This window comes from Phyllostomus hastatus, unplaced genomic scaffold, assembly GCF_019186645.2.
Source record: "Phyllostomus hastatus isolate PE091 unplaced genomic scaffold, TTU_PhHast_1.1 phas_contig_16, whole genome shotgun sequence".
Taxonomy (NCBI): Eukaryota; Metazoa; Chordata; class Mammalia; order Chiroptera; family Phyllostomidae; genus Phyllostomus; species Phyllostomus hastatus.
The window spans coordinates 14,901,119-14,920,935 of NW_025333643.1; the positions used below are offsets into that span (position 1 = coordinate 14,901,119).

The 19,817-nt window shown below is 44.6% G+C and overlaps 1 protein-coding gene and 2 pseudogenes across 4 annotated transcripts in view; 2 read left to right on the forward strand and 1 right to left on the reverse strand.

The window, feature by feature from the left end:
- The window catches only part of FLNB (filamin B), a 140,672-nt gene that overhangs the window by 20,020 nt on the left and 100,835 nt on the right, over positions 1-19,817 (forward strand). The gene's annotated exons all lie outside the window — the stretch shown is intronic.
- On the reverse strand, positions 3,317-3,777 carry LOC123814302 (annotated as a pseudogene).
- Positions 16,096-17,527, forward strand: LOC123814303 (annotated as a pseudogene).

The following is a 19,817-nucleotide window of genomic DNA, read 5'->3' on the forward strand; positions in this document are numbered from 1 at the left end:
GGAGAAAGAGAGGGAGAGAAACACCAATCAGAAATTGAACCCACGACCTTTCAGTTTGTGGGATGACGCCCAACCAACTGAGCCACACCGGCCAGGACCGCCCTCATGTTTACTGCAGCATTATATACAATAACCAGGACATGGATTATTGATGTAACCATCCTTTGATGGATGAATGTGATTGGTAGTTGTCAGAGGCAGGAGGTGGAGGGTGGATGAAATGAGTGAAGAGGATCAAAAGGCATAAACTTCCAGTTACAAAATAAATAAGTCACGGAGATGTAGTTTACAACATGGTGACTATAGTTAATAATACTGCATTGAGTATTTAAAAGTTGCTAAGAGAGTGCTGTATTGCACCTTGAAAGTTACAACCAGAAAAAAAAATTGTCACTATATATGATGACACATTAACGACACTTATTGTGGAATCATTTTGCAATATATACAAATATTAAAAATAGGATAAAAGTGGTTGTATTCACTGAACTGAAGGCAAATCTTAAGTTCTCAACATCAGTAATGTGCCTTGTTTTCCCTACTTTGCTCTGAGTCTCTGATTGTCAGAATGATAAACAAAACTACAGCTTGATAGGTTTTGTTCTATATGCATACATACACACATTCATTCATGTATGCAGACATTGGGAAATCACTACTGTAACCAAGATAGTGAACACATCATCCAGCCCCAGAAGTTTCTTTGTGCTCTGTAATTTCCCCCTCTCCTTCTTCCCGGCCCACCCGGCCCACTCTGCCCCCAGGCACCCGTCTGCTGTCTGTAGCTACAGGTCAGTTTGCCTTCATTAGAGTCTGACACAGTCGGAACCATACAGAATGTGCTGCTTTGTTGTTTGTCTCCCTTTACTTAGAGTAACTGTTGTGAGAGTCACCTTCTTGTCGCCTTTATCAGTGTTTCATTCCTTTCTTAGTGTTGAGCGGTACTTCATTGTACAGATTCACCGTAATTTGTTTATATATTCTTCTGCTGATGATATTTGGGTTGTTTCCAAATACAGCCACTATGAACATCGTACAAGACTATGTGTGGACATAGTTCCTTTTTTTCCTGAGTGGATGGTTAGATCATATGGTAGGTATATGTTTAACTTTTTAAGAAATTGCCAAACTGTTTTCCAATTTTTCCATTTTCTATTTCTACCAACAGTGTATGAAAGTTCCATTTCTTGTACATCCTAGCCACAAGAAGTGTTTTTTCTTGAAGAACAGTATTTTTTAACTTGGTTGGTAAAAGCAGCTGTGGTTTTAGTCACTTTTTAATTTCTCTGTCCACCACCACAAAAGTTTTCATTTTCCCTGTTAATAGATTCTGGTTCCAGCTGTCTCAGGAAGGCCCCGAGGCTCACTCTGACCAGGCTGGGTGGGTCACCCCCTCCACAACCAGTCGCTGGCCAGGATGTTTCTTGGGATTGGCTTAACCCAGATCATGTGTCCTACCTACCGCCAACCCCCAAATCTGGGACACAGGGGCTAATGGCCCTCAGGGAGGCTTCTCACACTGGATCACTGCTCCAGTAGGTTGCTATTTGTTCTTTAGAACCCCCCTTTCTTTTATGAAACTCCGGTGTCACTGGCTGTGGTATTATATGGCCTGTGACTTAGGGTAATCACCTCTGTCCCCTCCTTGAAGCAACATAACCTCTTCACCTCACAGGCAGATCAAAGAGGGAAAAAAAAACATGTAAATTTTAGCAAGCTTGAGGTTTCATTTAAGCTGTCTATATAATTACAAGGTGTTAGTTAGCCTTAGATGTAAAATAAAATCTGACTTCAAATTTAAGTGGCATCCATGCCTTATAAAAATACCAGGTACCTTAATTTGTGATCCTTAGTCTTGTAGACTTGTTGGATTTCCATCTAAAGAGGGTGCAAAATGGCAGTTTCATGAAAACAACAGGTACTCCCACCCCCCTTTTTTATGAGAAAGAGTTGGAAGAAAGAATGAATGAGTGAGAAATCGGGGGTTTGATTGCCTTCCAGGATCTGTGTTGAAGGAGAGGAAAATGTTGCTCAGCCACAGTGACTTTCCCCAATTAAAAACTAAAAAAAGATCGTGGTTATGGGGTTTGGACTTCTGACAAACCAGCAGCCTTAGTTGTCTTGAGTGTTATTCCAGATTGGAAGATTCTGTTAGGGGGAAAGTGGAAGCTTCGAGAATTCCTTGTCGGACAGTTAGAGTGGCTCCTCATCACAGTCCCAGCTGGAGGAGGCCACCCTATTCCCTGAGGAGCTGACCACGTGTGGAGTTTGGCCCAGCACGTCTCGGCGTGGGGCAACAGCATGGGACAGGTTTTTATTGGGAGTAACTTTCTACAGTGTTGCACTTTCAGATGAGACCGTCCTTTTCTCACTGGTGATGTCACCAGGGCCTCTGTTCCACAGAGCTTAATTGTTGTGGACTCATACTTTTAAGCCTCTTAATTAATTGACTCAAGACTTAGAGAGCAAATGTGCTTCTTAAAATAATGAATCTGTGGCCTCAAGTGCTCCTGGCTCGGATAGAAATGGATCCTGGAACATGGACTAGGAGAACATGGAGAAGGCATACCTGGTCCTTGTTGACTGTGCTCTTCATCAGCTCTGTCTTTGGGCCTCAGTTTCCTTATCTGTAAACTTTGAGCCTTGACCCAGGATCAGGGTCGGCAGACAGCTGGCTCTGGTCCTGCCCTCTTTTCTCGCCACGGCAGTCCTGAGGCTCTTTCCCACTGACCATGGTGCTCCAGGCGGCCCTGTGGTCCTCGATATGAAATACATTTAAGGCCTCCATGAAACTTTATATAACGATTTGATTTGTTTACCCTGTGAATAGCCTACAGAGTACATGATGTCCAGTGGGCTGCTGGTGTTGGCCTCAGCGCTCATTCACTTCAGCTGCACCAAACCCCGTACTGCTGACGGCACTTCTCTCCTTCACCCCCCTGTGCCTTGGCCTTGATCTTCCCTCTGCTTGACTACCCATTTCCCCGGAGCTCAGGAACCAGTCCAGATGTTTCTTCCCTTGTAGAAGCCCCACTCAAATCCCCATAGAGAGTTAGTCATTTCCTCTCTGTTGCTCTCACAGCACTGTCCACACAGATTATCAATGTAGTGGTAGTACAATGGGCCACGAGACCGTTTCTGACCACAGCCCTCCCAGAGCAGCCTCTGAGCCCTTTGGTTTTCTTTTTTTAGATGAAAAGATATTTTACTATTATTCTGCTATATAACATAGTAGTGAGTATACTTGATTGCATTTTCTCAAATGGCAAATGAGACCCAGGATAACACTTCTGTTTGATTACTGCAAAACTCAATATCATCTGTCTCTCAGAGGATTCGGTTTCTTACAATGTCTGTACTGTCCACCAGCAGTGCTTAGTAGTAAAGAACATTTTGCTAGGTTGTTCTAGCAACACTTTTGAAACAAAGTGTTCACCTTTTTCATTTAATCTGTTGTACTTGATCCTGTGTTTCTTCATAATCATGCACAGGATCTGGCCGAGGGGTAGGTTCTGTGTGTTCATAAGGAGTGTCCACAGAAGGATGGCAGCAAACTGTCAACCTGCCATCAGATGTCAAAGCAAGCTCCACTCTGCAGTTATAATCATCTGGAAGAGAAGAATATGTGGATTTATGACAAACACAACGTAAAACTCCATTTTGAATGGGAAATAAATGTTTCAAGATAGTTCTGTTTGATATTGCCGGTTTCATGATAGCAACCTCTGTTGTGCAGCCCCTGCTGCTGCTGCCGTGGTGACTCAAGGTGCTTATCATTATCGGCTGGTATGGAAAAAGATAATTTGAAGAGAAAAAGCTTTTAAAATTTGCTTCTAGGCATACCTACATTTACTTATTTCAAGAGGAAATTATAGAACAGGATCATCAGTAGAAAACTACTATCACTTGCCATAAAGAACAAGTAACTATAAAAATAAAATCAATGAAAACAGCAGTGGTAATAAATTCTTGAGACTATTGTTGGAGACCCTGAGTTCGAGGCCTGCTTAGAATCAAAATCTGAGGCTTTGTGAATCATCTCAGTTCCAGCTACTCAGTCATCTGCTTTGTCTGTTCTGCCCCTTCTTGGGCAAGGCTGCGTGCGTTCTCAGCAGGACCAGCACCTGGGAGAAACTCAGATGTTGTTGACCAATTTGTACTAATAGCAGCAGCCCACGTAAGTGCCTTTGCTGACTGCTGGAAGTTAGAATTGCATAAGGATTATCAGAACCATGAAGTTGACAAGCAGACATGTGTGGCTGTGGTTGGTAGGACTCATTTCTGTGCTTTGCTGGGTTAGGGTTTGATAGATGAAAAATCATATAGAAAACTGATTCCACCCTTGAGCAAATTCTCATGAGAAATGGTCTGAGTCTTTGTTCTTTGCTCTGTAGGGGAGGGCCCATGATGTGGACACACCCCATTTCCTAGGTGGGAAAACTGATGCCTAGAGGTTAACAATTAACCTGGGGCAAGTCTGACTGAGGTGAAACTAGGTTACCACCCAACACCTTGTTTTCCTAGCTAGTGCACTTCCTACCAGACTTCATTTCTACTGTAATTCAAGCTGCCGAGTGACAAAACCCACAACACCTACCTAAACCGAACAGAACTAGCCTTCTTGGGCTCTGAAAATGGAAACTTATTGAGTGTTCTTTTCCTCGCTAAGGATTCAGAAATGCTCTGATTTGCTCTTGGAAAAATGCCAGTAGCTTTATTCTACTTTTTGCCCAGAACAGTACCCTGTTTTTGTTTTGTTTTGTTTTTGTTTGTTTGTTTTTGTGGGTGGAAAGTCTCAGGTTTTGGCCTCAGCTGTTCAACAGCAGTACCTGCTCCCAGCAAGGAGGTGAGATCTCATTGTGAGGAACTGCGTAGAAGCAAGCCAGATCCTTGGGGTGCTGGGATAGGAAAACCCCCAGTGCTGTGCTGAAGCGTCTGACCTATTCAGCTCTCCTGCAGGATTAGTGTTTGATGAATAATAGTACACTGAGACCCAGGGAGCAAAAGCAAATAGGACAGTCACTGAAATTGCAGGGGAGAGTGAGTAAAAAGTTACGTTCTACCCTGTGGAGCTGGCCTCTGGCCAGCAACCCGGTGGCTGCTTACATCCCACTCATGGAGCCATTGGCCTCTTGTTAAGGTGAGTGGACAGCCTCCTAGTCTATGCTTGCTAGACCTGATTGTGTGGGGGGGGCGCTTAGATCTGAGGACATGGTTCCTTTAACACATACTCCCCCTCCATCCCATTCATATGTGAGGACTGCGTATATCTTATTTTTCTCTCTCTAAATTTTGCCCTAAATCTTTATTGTTTTCTTTAAGATCACAAAATTGACACATACTTGTTAAGTTTTTTTAAGATTTTATTTATTTATTTATGTATGTATGTATGTATGTATGTATGTATATATGTATTTATAGAGGGTAAAAGAGAGAAAGAGAGGGAGAGAAACATCAGTGTGTGGTTACCTCTCACATGCCCCCTACTAGGGACCTGGCCCACAACCCAGGCATGTGCCCTGGCTGGAAATTGAACCAGCAACCCTTTGGTTCACAGGCCTACACTCAATCCACTGATTTACACTAGGGCCTTATTTTATTTAAGTTTGATCATTTTGGAAACTTAATTAGAACATTATTTGAGTGCTAGCCATACATAGTGATTGGGTTCCTACCATGTACCAGGCAATTTTTTATGCCTCATCTCAGTTAACCCTCACTCGAAGTCTGAGGAATGGTGTTAATCCTCATTTTACAGATGAGAAAACCATGACTCCATTTAAGGTCACCCAGCTTGTAAGCAAGTGGCTGAGCCTAGCTCCAAGTCTGGAGGAACTCTGGAGACCAGAGCTCTGTGTGGTGACAGAGGATTTAACTTAATTTAGAATCATTTTACTTATATTACAGTGAAGAAAAGCCATAGGGTTATTCTCCTTTATAAAACAAGAAGGCATGTTAGCAGAGATTTCCGAAAATGAGTTGTCAGGTGTGTGCACCCCTCTGAGGCAGCAGAGTGCCCCTGGACTGTGGGTTAGTCTCTGAGCCAGAGGGTAGTTGTCGGGCTAGGATGTGGCAGGTCTCAGAGGGTTGGGGCTGGGCTGGGAGGTTCCTTGTCTTCTTTCTTTCTTTCATTTTTTCAAAAGATTTTGTTTATTTTTAGAGAGGCAAAGGGAAGGGGAAAGAGAGGGAGAGAAACATTGATTGGTTGCTTCTCGCCACCTAGGCATGTGCCCTGACTAGGAATTGAACCTATCACCTTTTGGCATGCAGGATAATACCCAACCCATTGAGCCACACTGGTCAGGGCCTCCTTGCTTTTCTTGAACAACCCTTTCCCACAACTCACACCACCGGTGGGACAGGCCCATGACCTCTAAGCCAACCTCTTCATTCCTTAGGTTCCAAATAATAGGTAACTTATCCACCCCCATTGCTTTGGTATCTTAGGCCACTGGAAAACAGACATACCTGCCTTAAATATGTGCCTTGAGCTAACAGCTTTAACTACAGCCTTGGGATCTGCAGACTCTTGATTTAGCAAGTTGAGATTAAAGCAGTTGTGTGATTGTACAGGGTCATCTGGGCTGTGCTTTTCAAACCTACCTCACAAATCCTTGTTGAACTTGTCTTTGTGAATTCCCCTAAGGGCCTGCAGCCTATATTAACTGTGGCTGGTTGGGTGGACCCAGCTTTACAACTTAGCTGTTAAGCAGCCCCTGTATGGGGCTCATCCAGCTGGGTTGCCCTGAGTGTCTCCATGGCTTGCATTTTAGAGAGTTCTGAGACTCATTAGAGGGGTAGAGATTTTAGCATTCTTGAGATTTTTTCTGTGGCCAGTTTGGCAAACCATTTCATTTCTTCAGTTTCCCAATTGACCCCATTCTTCCCCTTGCCCTTCAAGGGACTATCTTAGGTGCAGGCCAATTTTGCATTCTTGGCAAAGCCACCTGTGTTTGGCTTGTGTGGGTTTTCTGCAACCTAGGTTGAAAAGTCTTCTCAAATCCTGAACAATTCCTGATTCATACCAGTCTGGTTTTCCAAATTGTCCCAGAAACCAGCTGTAGTGAACTTGGCCTCCTCATTCACACTAGGTAAACCTCAGATTTGCTTTAGCTCCGTTTGATTAGTTTTTGTTACTGTTTGTTCACCTTTCGGGAGCTTCATCATCCATAGATTTATTCCCTTTCATCTCAGGTCACAAAGCAGTTCTCAGATTCTTACCCAGTTGGCTGTTTTGTGCTGGGAATGTTTATAGCCTAAGCATGGTGCTGTGAGGGAATTAATCTCAGGGAGCCAGGGATAGGACCATGTCTTATTCTTGTCCAAGGTCGTAAAACTTCTCTTCAGTTTTCCTGATGGGGCTGGGTGGGAACTGGGGAATCTCATGGACTTTTGTTTGCAATATTGGGTAATTTTGAGAAAAATATGTCTTAGACTCTAACTATATAGAATGGATAAAACATTTTGGTAATTTATTAGGCACCGTTCTTTTAAGTACAAGTCAGAGGAACTTAGTTGAGCTAACTTAAGTGAAAAAATTGGTTTTTGTTAGGATGGTTTTATCAGGATTTTTTTTTTAGTGGCAAGTGGTAGAAAACTTTTTGAAACTACTTAAAGACAAAAGAATGGACTGCTGTCCCAGTAGCTGCAAAGTCCCATAGTAGGGCTACCCCCAAGTGTGGTTGGGTCCCGAGGCTCAAATGGGTCATCAGGGTTTTATCTTTCTCCTCATCTCTACTGTGTCCCCTTGGACTCCACGTGGTAGCAAAAAGGCTGCTGCTTCTGTGGCCCTTTAGCCCTCCCAGAGCAAGCCCAGCCAGAAGAGAGAGATTGAGTGAGAGAGACAACACAAAACTCTTTCCAGCCGTTCCCATAGAAAGTCCAGGATTTGCTGATTAGGCCCCTTTGAATCATGTACCTAGCTCTCAACCAACCACTGTGCGTAGGGGTGGCCTGTACCAGATGGGCACCCCTCCCCCACTGTACCAGATGGGCATCAGGAACAACAATGATCCCTACAAAGCACCTAACCAATGATCCTCATCATGGGTTCACAGACATAGGGCAGTCCTACAGAGGCCTCAGGAAGATGGGGCCAGGAAGCAGAAAGCCAAGGGTATGGCCTCTGTTTTCCCTGGTGTCTACCTTGTTCCCCTCTCTCTGTACACAGATGGGCTCCACTAGCACCGCATACAGCATGGCTGCCCATGGCTCCCGGCTGTCTACAGTTTACTCAGTCCAACTATATGCTGGGACCTCAAAAGAGAAAGTGATTTCAGCTCCCTTTGGAGGTTCCACCCCAATCCATCCAGCTGTGGAGGCTGAGGCTGGGCCCTTACACACATATCTGGGGGGTGGAGCTTGTTCTTGGGGAGGTGATGTAGGCTGATGGTCCAGAAGGGACAAATGGGTGTTTCTCCTTATCTTACTTATTATCAACAGCTTGGACATAGCTGTTCATAATAAATAGTACCTAGGGCCTCTCTCCCAAGCTAGGAAAATGTTGGGTAAAGTTCCCGACATTCAAGTGCCCAGCTACGTGGATTCGTGCTTCCTGCCTGGAAGCGAGGCCCAGGATTAGCACCTTGGGACCACTTGAGCTTTCCTCTCTGCTTCTTCCTGCAGAGGAGATGGCACTGTCTTAGAGCTATGAATGGGAATTTCCTTCTCTCAGGCCCAAGTCTGCATGGCTTCGGCTGGAAAAACCAAGTCAAAGAGTGCACTTAGGCCAAGGATTTCCCCAAACACTAATCAGCACTGATTACTTCCAGCATGTTGCCTTTGGCTCTGCAGAGAGTTTTGTCCACTGTGGCTGCAATGTCTGGCTCCTGCTGCCCAAAAGATGACAAATAAGTTTGTAGAGATGAGGCTGGGTGAAAAGGGATGTGTTCCTTTGCCATCCTAAGCTTTACTAGGTGTGAAAAACCCTAATTACCAGACCTGTAGGTCATTGGCTGGCCTCTCCTCTGGCATTGGCACTGGGGTTGGAGTGGGGGGTCATAATATTGCTTGCTCAAAGGGAATCCTGAAAGTGTGTTGGGGATAATGTCTCTAAAAATCCTTGCTCAATGTTGAAAATGACCTTTCTTCTCTATCTTTATGTCTTTTGAATTGAGTCAGAATGCTAAGTATGAGTAGAGGTGCCATGTTATCAAACCCCAAGACGACTATAGGATCACAACATTTTGTAAACCTGAAACTTGATCTTCGATGAACCAAATGAAGTTTTGTCATGAAGTTAAAGGAAGTTCAATAACTCTGCTGTTTTGAAATAGTGGTAAAAGACTCGTAGTTGGTCCTCGTAGAATGTCTTGGAGAAACTAGAAATACTTCCTGGTCCAGCCCTGAGTTTACAGGCTGGAAGATAAAAGCTGAGAGAGGGACAGGACGTGCTCAGGGTCACACAGGGAGCAATGGAGGCTGGACCGGAACCCAGGCTTCTGGCCCTGGGTCTGGGGATTTGGCTTGTTGTAATCCTGCCTGCAATTGCCTTCTTCTAGGAAGAACAAGGCAGACCTCATAGCCTGGAGGAGTATATAGAATTTTCTTAAAAAAAAAAAAAAAATTTAAAAGCCCAGCTTTATTGAGATATAATTCACACACTGTAAAATTCACCTCTACAAACTGCACACTTTTTAGTATGTTCACAGAGCTGCACAGCTATCACCACTATATCATTTTAGAACATTTTTATCCCCCCAGAGAAACCCTGGTGTCCTGGTTAGCAGTCATTCCCCATTCCCCTCCCACCCCCAGGCCCTGGCAACCATTAAGTTATTTCTGTCTGTATGGATTTGCCGCTTCTGGGCATTCATGTAGTAGAATCAGACAACATGTGGTCTGTTGCCACTGACTTTTTTCACTTAGCAGAATGTTTTCAAGGTTCATCCATGTTGTATACATCATTCCTTTTTATGGCCAAATGATGGAATCTATAGGGCTTGAATTTGAAAATAAAGCTGGAAAGTTTTCAGATTTATTTTTCCTTTGCCTGGTAGGCTTTTTCCTGGAAAGCCAGTCTCTACATGTGGAGATGAAATGAGGGATTTTCTCAACCTCCCTGAACCTGAGTAGTTGCTACTTTTCTTAAATGTTTTCACACCTGGGAGAACAGTTGGTTTCAAGTGTGTTCTTTCTTGTATTGCCAAGAAAATTAATACATGTTAATTAACACAAACACTCAAGAGCCAGAGTTGTAATGAACTTTTTTCTTATATTTATTTTCTTATGTTTGACTTATGTATTATTTTTTTAATCCTCACTCGAGAATATGTTTATTGATTTTAGAGAGAGAGGAGGGGGGGAGAGAGAGAGAAAGAGAGAGGGAGGGCAGGAGAGAAACAGAGAAACATTGACAAGAGAGAAACATGGATTGGTTGCCTCCTGTAACGCCTTGATCAGGGATCAAATCCACAACCTAGGTTTGTTCCTTAACTGGTTGTAGGTTGAACCTACAACCTTTTGATGTACAGGATGATGCTCCAACCAACTGAGCCACTCAGCCAGGGCCCAATGCTTGACTTATTTAAAAAATTTTAATTTTAGTAATAATGTATTTTTCCCCTCCCTAAATTCACTGGAAACTTTTAGTCCTACAGATAGCATGAAGGAATAGTGTAGACACTCCCATATAACCTACCTGTACAGTCTCCATTTCTTAATGATTTTGGTAAAATGCACATTCTGATTCTGAAGAGCAGTGGGCCTGAGAATGTGCTTCTGACAGAATTCCAGAGAATGCCAGTGCTATGCCGTCTGCAGACTACACCAGGAGTCGCAGGGCATGGAATGTTCCATGTGCTATAATAGATTTGTCTCTTTGCTTGTGATTAAACTTGAGTTAAACATTTTTGGCAAGTTCACTTCCAAAGGTCAGGAGTGCTTCCAACTGCATCACACACACCAAGAGGTAAGGCACGTCCGATGATTTGTCTAGCTATCAGGGATGCTAAGTGCTATCTCTTGGTTCAAATGGTGTTTCCCATTTGCACACACTCACACTAAAAAGTTACCTGCTGGTTATCTGAAATTCAAATTGAACTTTTTAGTGTAAGTATGTTCCAAATATGGCAGGCAGTTCTCTCATATTACAAGTCACTGAGTGGGGCATATTTACACGAAATACTTACTGTTTATCTAAACTCATATTTAATTGGATGGTCTGTATTTTATTTGCAAAATCTGGCAGCCCTCGGTCCCGCCGCCTGCTCAGCGGTGCCCAGGTGTTCATGTTTGCTGTGAGCGGCCTTTGCAGCTCCACACACGTCCCGGGAGAGCTGCGGTGGCATCCCATCACGCTGCGGCTTTGGGTGCCTGGGTACGGGTCAGAATTAGCTAAACACGACCTCACCCCTGTGGAATGTGCTCTTGCTAGGTATTAGTGAAAAGTTAAACCTCTCTGGAGCCATTGTCAGAAGCCTGTCAGTGATGTCATCAGCTGGAAAAGCCAGCTTCCAGGCCTCAGGAAAAAGCTAGAAAGCCAGGGCTCCAGTTTTGGTAATAAATGGAAATGGAGTTTCACTGGTGGGGTGTGGAGGAATTTATTACAACAGGAAGCCTGATGGAGCCTCCCGCCTGCATGCAGCCCGCAGCCAGGTCTCTGCGTTCTGATGAACAATCAGAAGCTTCTGATGCAGCATGTGATCACACTGCTGGCCCAGTGCCGTGGAAAAATTGGCTCATTCTCCACGGACACTTCAGGAGCTGCAAAGCGGGTGTCAGGACTGTTTTGCAGCTCTGAGCGGGGCTTTTAAATTGGGGAGGAAGGGAGGCTGATGTGGAAATTGTTCATTAGGCCATTCAGAGTGATTCTAGAAAATGCGTACTTGATACCTGTGGGGCCCGACCAGCTGACTCGCCTGGCCCTCTGCTGTGGGAGGCCCCTTGTGCATAGGGAGGGAAAGTGCTCTGGATTTGGGCACTTACAAAACCCTCTCTACCTTGTGAGTTGGAAGAAATAGATTGAGCTTTACAATTTTTTAAATTTTATTTTTAAAGGGTCATTTGTTGTGCATGAGTGGGCCGTCAGACTAGGAGGGGTCCTGACTTTACTCAAGTGTTGAGTGTGGTAACTGTATCCATTTAATTTTATTTGAAATCTACCATAAAACGTTCTGGGAAAACATGGGTCCAGGGCTGGGGTTTCTGGTCCTGGGCTGGGTTTTGTACTCAGGTTTCTCTGGCCTGGTGGAGGTCCCACTTAAGCAGTTACCCAAGTTACTTTGGCCTGCACACTTTACCAGGTGTAAAAACTCCCCGGTGAGCAGGTGAGAGGCTCAGAGCTTGGCTACAGAAGGCCTGACCTCCATCTCAACTTGGCTTTCTTGTCAAATTAGAATTTGGAAACATTGACCCTGAGCCTCCAGGTTGGCTGGCATAATGGGGAGGCTAAGATAGATTCTCTCTAGCCCCCTCTTCTTCCACATCATCCCCCTGGGACCCCACCACTCACCTGTACAGTGGCCCTGGGCAAATAGCTTGGCCTCTTGAAACCTCTGTTTTGGCATCTGTAAAATGGGATAATATTTGGGCCTATTGCTTGTGAAATACTGCAGCCAGGGTGCTTGGATACATGAGTTGTTTACTCTGTGAGTGGCTGATATCAACTGTCATTTGGAGGAAGTCCTCCAAAGAGTTGGGCCTGATCACATGTCTGTTTTAAATATATATATATATATTCACCTGAGGACATGCTTAGAGGGGAAGGGAGGGAGAGAGAGAGGGATAAAAACATCGATGCGAGAGAAACTTGGATTGGTTGCCTCTCACACATGCCCCAACCAGTATGTAATCTACAGCCCAGGCACGTTGCAGATTGTTGAACCCAGGACCTTTAGTTGATGGGACGACACTCCAACCAACTGAGCCGCACTGGCCAAGGCTTACCTTTGCCTTTGAGTATGTCTGACCATTCACCTGTCTGACCCCTCTGTAAAATGGGCCTGTCGTGGGAGGGGCCAGGAACCAAGGGCAAGGCTTCTCCAATGAATGATTTGCCCCTCTGGTCTGCAGCAGCTTCTCACCCTCTGTGTAAGATTTTATTATGAATGGGTATTCTTTAAAAAAGAAAAACTGAAGCACAGTTCTTGGGGGGACCCCTCTGGCCCTCTGCTTACCCCTGCAGCATATTTATTCCAAGGGAATAGCAGCAGCATCTTTTTCTTAGAATGTGGTTTCATTCCTTTAAGAAAAGTGGTCCCTCACACTTGAGTCTGTGAGAAAGGAGGCCTGACCCAAAAGCCTCGGGCGCAACGAGTTCCTGAGTACGCTTGCTTTTCTCTTCCCTTTCTCTTCCCTCATTCACCTCTCTTGTGGTTTGCCTCAGGCCCATTTGCAATCGAAGAAAGGGTTGTCCTCTTGGGCGAGGATTTCGGTGTGATCAAATTCATATGAGGTCTGGTTGCCAACAGAGTTTCCGAACCCTGGCCTCATGGCTACACCTTAGAACCAACTGGAAAGCTTTCAACATTACTGACCCCCCTGGCCTGACGCCCAAGACACACTCATTTTTGTTTTCTTTTGGGAAGGGGCAGTGTCGCTTCTTTTATTTATTTATTTATTTATTTATTTATTTATTTATTTATTTATTTATTTATTTATTTTAGAAAAGCTTTCCAGATGTTTCCAGTGTGTAGCCAGGGTTGAGACTCGAGTGATTTCTATGAGCCACAGAAGTGTTGCGGCTTGAGAAGAATGTTGGACAAGCGAAGCCTGAGGTGGGCCCAAGGTCACAGTCGGCATTAACAGCAGCCTAACCCTGACCTGACTGGATGGGGTCATGGGGAGAGACTCACTTTATTTTACTCATACTTTGATTGTAATCAGAACTGATTGCAACAGGGTATTTTATAACTAGGGAAAATGGGTAATGATGAGGAAAAACACTTCCTATATGAGGGATAACCCCCCAAAAAGCCAGAATTATCTTCTGGAGGGCAGGCCCCTTATAGGACAGGTTTCCCCACTGGGGGAGTGTTCTAGGAACCCATCTGTATCAGTGTACCAGCTGGTGTTGTTGTGAGAGGCTGCATTCAGCTTCAGTGATTTTTTTTTTTTTGAAGACTCAGTGCATTTGCCCATTTCATGATGGGTGATTTATGAGTGCCACCTGATCACACCACACTGCGTGTTCAGCAGTTTGAGACCCAAAACGGCAAGATCACTGTGCTCCACCCTCCCAATTCACCCCATCTAGCCCTGAGTGACTTTTTTTTTTGTTTCTCTGAATGAAAAAAACCCTCAAAGGGAAATGTTTTGCTGATATAGAACAGGTGAAACGAGAAATGGCAGAAGCACTAAGAGGCATCAAAATCAACAAGTTCAAAAACTGTTTTGAGCAGTGGGAAAAATTCTTGATGGGTGTATTGCATCAAATGGAGAGTACTTTGACGGTAACTGAAGTTTAAACACGTAAGAATAAATACACAATTTTTAAGAACTATTCAGGTATTTTGTGGTCCCCCCTCATATATCAGCAACAACTTATGAGATGACTGGGATTCCTTCAATTAAGAACTTCCAACAGGGCAGCCACAGTTCAAAGCCATCCTTTAAACCTAGTTCGGTTTAAAATGGCCCCTGCCCACTCTGGAGCTCCCTCCACTGCTGGGCGGCTCCCTCTCTCCCTCCCTCCCTCCCTCTGAGGGCGGGTGTGACTGCTAACAATGGCTTAGTCACCTGGCACCCAGCCTGGTGAGTAGGACAGCTGAGTAAAAGGGGAAACAGTGCCTTGGGTCAGAAAACTAGGATAACAAATGGCCAGATTTTCTTATCTGTTCAGAGAATCCCCAGAAGCTGGAGAAACTGCAGTTTATTGACTGTTTTATGTGCAGTGGCCTTGACATTTATGGGGGTGGCACTTTGTCATCTGAGCAGTCAGAGCAGCAGCCCACAGCTTTCTCAGGCTGGTGGATGCCTTCCGTGTGCACTGACCCCCTCCAAGTGACTTAAAGTGCTAGTGCGGTCAGAGGACGGGGAGCACAGCTGTTGTGTCAAGGTCATGCCCACTGGTCCTGAATGAGACCATATGAAAGGCTGGTGCTGGAATCCCACAGTCACCATGGTGTTTCTGCACTTCCGCCCCTGCCAAGTCTAGTGCGTATGCCTCCTCCACCCTCTGTGTTCATGGAGCATTTGTATCTACCAGGAAGCTGCCATTTATATCTCTTGGCACTGTGCTGAGTGCTCTCCATTCCTGCCAGGTGTAGGCATTTTCAACTGATTTTACAAATGAGGAACACCAGTGCTTTGGGGAGGTGAGCTCATATGGTGGTGGGATGGGATGTTAACCCAAGTGGCTGTATCCCTTTATAGTACAGATATGAAATCCATCTGGACTTTAGATGTTTTACCTTAATCTAGTCTCCAGCCACTAAAAAAAAATAACTTTTAGACAGGTTGTATTAGGTACTCAGCTGTAATTAAAGTGTGTTCATTTTACAAATTTAGTGCATTCTTGTTAATTTTAAAAGCCCTGTGCTAGGGGGCATAGCCTTATCTTTAAATGTCTTAGAGTGAAGGAAAGCAGACAGAATGCGTACACTAGCCACCATGGCTTGTTTTATAGGACAAGGTTCCTTATACCGCCTCCCAGAGAGGCGTGACTTCAGAGCAGCACATTTCACTGGGGTGTCAGGGATGGTGGTAGCAAAGGTGGGGTGGGGGAACAGTGCGGTTTAAAGGGACAGATTCAGGAGACAAAGGATGTTCTGGGCTGCAGAATTGCCAGGGCAGGGAAGGGCCCCGAGTGGGAAGTGCGGGAGTGCGAGAGTGCCTGGGACCACCCACTGACTGGCCCTTGGTGAGGTTGGGATCATCCACTGTGCTGTTGACTGTTGCCTGGGGTGTGGAGAGCTTCAAAAGGGGGATGTCAAAGAGCTTCAGTTTGACTGTGCTGTCCACTAGCCACATGTGGCTAGTTAAGTTTAAATTAATTAAAATTAAATAAAGTTTATAATCTAGCACCTCAGACACACTAGCCACATTTGGAGCACTCAGTCGCCATGTGTGGCTTGTGGCCACTGTACTGGACAGCGTGCATATACACATTGCAGTCACCACAGAAAGCCCGTTGAACGGTGGCGCTGTTAGACAGCGATGCTGCTGCGCAGGCTACGGCCTGCGGGCCCAGTCCTGCCCTGTTTTTGTAAGTAAAGCTTTATTGGCACACAGTCCACTCCCATTCATTTGCATAGTATCTGTGGCCACTTTTTCACTGTGATGGTATATTTGAACAGTTGCTACAGAGACTATATGGCCCACAGAGTCCGAAATATTTACTCTCTGGCCCTTTACAGAAAAACTTTGTCAACCCCTGCTGTGGACCAAAGGGAACAAGCTAGGAGTAACAGCAACCATTGAATTTATGGCCTGAGAGGATAATTTGGAGGTGATGGTGGGCCTGATGGGCAGTGGGGGTCATCCATTTGCAGTGACCTCCCAGGATCCCATGAAAGGTGACTGAGGCTTGCCCCATCAGGGACAGTCCCACTAATCGGTGGTCCATTCAACAAAACCTGCCCATCACTGAAGTCTTTACACTCCTTGGTTCTAAAAATTATGAATTGGAGCCAGAGTTCTTCACTTAGTGTATTTTGGACCCTTTGTCTCTCTGAACACTGCATTCTTTTCTTGTGAAACAGATTTCCCCTCTTCACATAATTTGATATTCCGACTGTCCATATCAGGATGACCCCCCTCTTTGTACATCTTAAACAGGGGTCCAAATAACATGTGGTGTTGTATTAAAATACAATTTTCAGGAATAAATTTTTGAGGTATAGTAGTAAATGCACATTAGTATTAAAATGTTTAGTGATAAGACCTAGTAGCAAGTCTAATACTGTCACAATTTTGATGTAGTGATGTATGCCAATACTGTAATGTGATGGGAAAAGATCTGATTTCTTTGGTGACAAAATCTCACAGGTGTTGCTAATAATACACCTGTGTTTTATGGTCTACCTTCATGATGGAAAGATATGCTACATTTTACTTAGGGATTACTAAAAGCAAAGATTTAACTTTTTTGACAACCAAGGCAAGGTGGCAGATGTGCTAGATTTCACGAGGCCAGAGGCAAAGATTTCACCATGGATGAGAATGGAGACCAGAGCATCCACAAACTGAAGGAAAAGTGAAGAAATGGAAGGGCCACAGCTTTGGCTGTGACGGGTCTTACGGGCAGATGTGTGATGGTTGTGACAGCGCAGAGCAGCATGGAGATGAACCTGGACCATTACACTGTTGAAGTTGGGTTCTCTTTGTCACTGCAGTCCATGAGGAAGCCATCCAAGAAGACATTCATGACAAATCTGCAGAGTATGGGCGAATAAAAAACATCCACCTCACCCTGGATGGGCATACAATACCTGAAGGAAGGTATATGCTAGCTGAGTATGAAACATACAAGGAGGCCCAGGCTTCTACGGAGGGACTCAATAGCCAGGATTTGGTGGGACAGCCGATCATCATGGACTGGTGTTTTGTTCAGGGTCCACCCAAAGACGAGAGAGAGAGAGATGGCTGAAGACACCGCAGGAGTACAGACCCGAGGTATCGCTGATGGGTCCTCTGTTGTCCCGGTATTCTCTCCAGAGATTCCACTGACCATGCAGGCTTGGAGGAATAGTGCTGGGATGGAACTCACGGTTTACATTTAATCTCTTACCCTATTGCTTAGTGGTTGGTTGGTTGGTTGGTTTGTCTGTTTTTGTTTTTTGAGTTATGAATAAATGCCCCATTTTTATTTTCTTAAAAAAAAAAGATTTAACTTTTTTCTTATTCAAATTCATAGATTACCCCCCCGCCTCCCACCACCCCCCCCCCCACACCTTCCTTTGCCAGAGCCGCTGACTTAGACCATCAGTCATAGGAAGATGTGTGGCAATTGAAGGTGGTGGCTTGTGTTGCTAAATGTCCTGGACATTTAGCTTTATAGTTGATCTTGTGGGAAGTGGAACTATCTGCTTTGTGAGAAATTCTTTACAGTTATCATAAAGCATGATGCCAAAGGGCAAGGGAAGAGGCTGAATCTTGGAAGATGGCTAAGAAAGAGCCAGAGAGTGAAAGGCAGAGAGGAGGGTGTTTTAAGTAGAGGGAGCAGCTTGTGCAGAGACCTGGAGGCTCATACATTTGGATTTTCTACCAGAAGCAGGAGCATGGCATCAGGGAGGGCAGGGCAGGGAGACAGGCAGAGATCGGCTGTGAGGGGCATTGTGACCCTGCTGAGTTTGGACTTTGTCCAGAATGCTGGAATGTTTTAAGACCTTAGGCCCTGAACCTTTCATATCAAATACAATAAAACACACCCATCTCTTACACTTAAAAAAAAAAAAAAGTGTGTGTTTGTATGTGTGGCTATAAAATAATTTGAAAGGTTTTAAAAAAATAGTTTTGCTTTTATTTGTATTTGTGCTTTTTTATTATGTGGTCATGACTGCTTTATTTTATAATTGATTGATTTCTCAGCAGTCATAATGCACACTTGGGAATTCTTTTTTTTTTTTAGAAATGTCTTTTTTTTAAAAAGATTTTATTTATTTATTTTTAGAGAGGGAAGGGAGAGAGAGAGAGAGAAAAAAAAACATCAATGTGTGGTTGCTGGGGGCCATTGCCTGCAACCTAGGCATGTGCCCTGACTGGGAATCGAACCTGTGATGCCTGATTCGCAGCTCACGCTCAATCCACTGAGCTACGCCAGCCAGGGAACTTGGGAATTCTTGATGTGAAAAAACTAACCGGTGACTCATTTTCAAATTAATATAGTTTTTGTGAATACGAAATTTAATGATTAGTGGAAAAGATAAAATTTTAAATTCAGACATTTAATAAAGCATTTATTAACTTCAATTTCTTTCTATTTTCTCATATCTTGGTACCAGTCCTCCCATCTGCCCCAGCCAGCTTTCAGATTGTTTTCTGCCCTGAGGAGGAGCCACTCCTGAGGGGTGTGGGATGGCCCTACTGATGGCCTGAGGGAAGACTTGGGAGGAGTTTTGACATGTGGGTAAAGAAGGCCTGATATTCATAGGTGACTGCTGAGCTGGGATCAGTTTAGATGGGGACCAGCCAGGACTGGCGGGAGAGTGGATGGGGAGAATGTATCTTTTGGGGAGAGTGTGGTCAAAGATCAGTCCAGTCAGGTTTGATAGTTGAGTGGTGGGTGCTTGTTTGGTAGGTTTGTTGATTAGTGGTCATCTGGTTAGGTTGGCGGGTTGACTGTTGGTGTTTGGTTATTGATGGTGGGTGGTTGTTGGTTGAGTAATAGATGGCAGTCACTCTCCTCGCCCCCCTTTTTTTCAACTGTGTGACAGGCATCGCACTAGGTACTAGGATTACAATGGTGCTGAAGACAAAGCCTGGCCCTGGCGCTAGGACACTCACATGGCAGGCGACTAAATCTCAGATTTGGATCCAGGACTGACTACACAGCAGTTTAGAGAGTGGGTTTCCTCAGCGCTCAGACTGTGTGGTTCCTTGCTGTTATTGTCATGCCTCTGAGTATTTTATCCTTAAGTAGCACTAGGAATGCTAATTGGATGTGTTTCTGTTATCATAAAGATCATTTTTACTAACTTTTACTAAGTTCTCCTTCAACCTCTCATAGGAAGTTACGAGCTCAGTGTCAGCTGGGTGAAGGTTCTGGCGGTTTCCCCTGTTCACATCATTTGATGTTCCAATTACCCACATCAGGACCGTTTCCCCTTTCTGCCATCTTAAGTGGTGGTCCAAATTACTGCTTCCATCTCTGGCTCTTCCCACTTGGCACTAGTACCCTGGGGAAGAAGATTTTGTCATTGGAAGCTCTAAAGCAAACC